Source organism: Nanorana parkeri, unplaced genomic scaffold (assembly GCF_000935625.1).
Source record: "Nanorana parkeri isolate BGI_ZX_2015 unplaced genomic scaffold, ASM93562v1 scaffold1284, whole genome shotgun sequence".
In the NCBI taxonomy this organism is placed as follows: Eukaryota; Metazoa; Chordata; class Amphibia; order Anura; family Dicroglossidae; genus Nanorana; species Nanorana parkeri.
The window spans coordinates 106,389-107,259 of NW_017307552.1; positions in this window are offsets into that span (position 1 = coordinate 106,389).

The following is an 871-nucleotide window of genomic DNA, read 5'->3' on the forward strand; positions in this document are numbered from 1 at the left end:
ACGGGGGTGGGGGGGGGTTCTGATGTGAAAGGAAGGAGCTCTAATGTGAGGCGGTGCTCTGATGTAAAAGGAGGGGGCTTCTAATATAAAGGGGTGCTCTTGATGTAAAGGGAGACTCTAATGTTAAGGTGGGGCTTTTGTGTTTTTGCATGGGGTATCACCTTCAAATCCATATCAGACCATTATTTGGGATACAGGTCGGAATAGATTTTGGAGGGGCCGCATGTCATTTTTTACATTTCCACATTTACATTTTTTTACATTTTTAGACTGGGATGCCCCGAGATTTTGCATACTTTTAAAGGGCGCCGTGACTAAAAAATGGTTTTGAAACGCTGCTTTAGGGTGACATTTTGTATACTTACTGAATTACGATGGGCCCAGCCCCGGTTGATTGCTTAAGTGCTACGGTGGATGTCTCCTGTTTCGGGCTGCACCTGCGCAGTACATTCTCGTTGACTTCTATAGGGCTAATCTCAGAGAGAGATGAGATCCATAGAAGGCAACAAGCATGTACTGTGCAGAAGCGGCCATTCAAAAAGCAACGCCCTTCTCAAGATTTAAGCAATGCACCATGCCTGGGCTCATTGGAACTCAGTAAGTATTAATCTCTGCACAGGGAGGGAGCAGTGACGTGACCCTAAAGGGGCCACATAGGATAGGTGCACTTTGATTTTAAAGTGCACCTATCCTTTAAAGATCGAGGTGTAGACGAAAGTTCTAGTACAGAAATGTTGCTAATTTTCCCATTGCTTTCATTAAGGCATCATTCACACCTGTGCACGAGCTGATGCATGTTGACTTGAAAATGTTACAGTATATGTGCGCTGCGGTGCTGTTCATTCAGAATGGGACCCCAACACTCACCTGC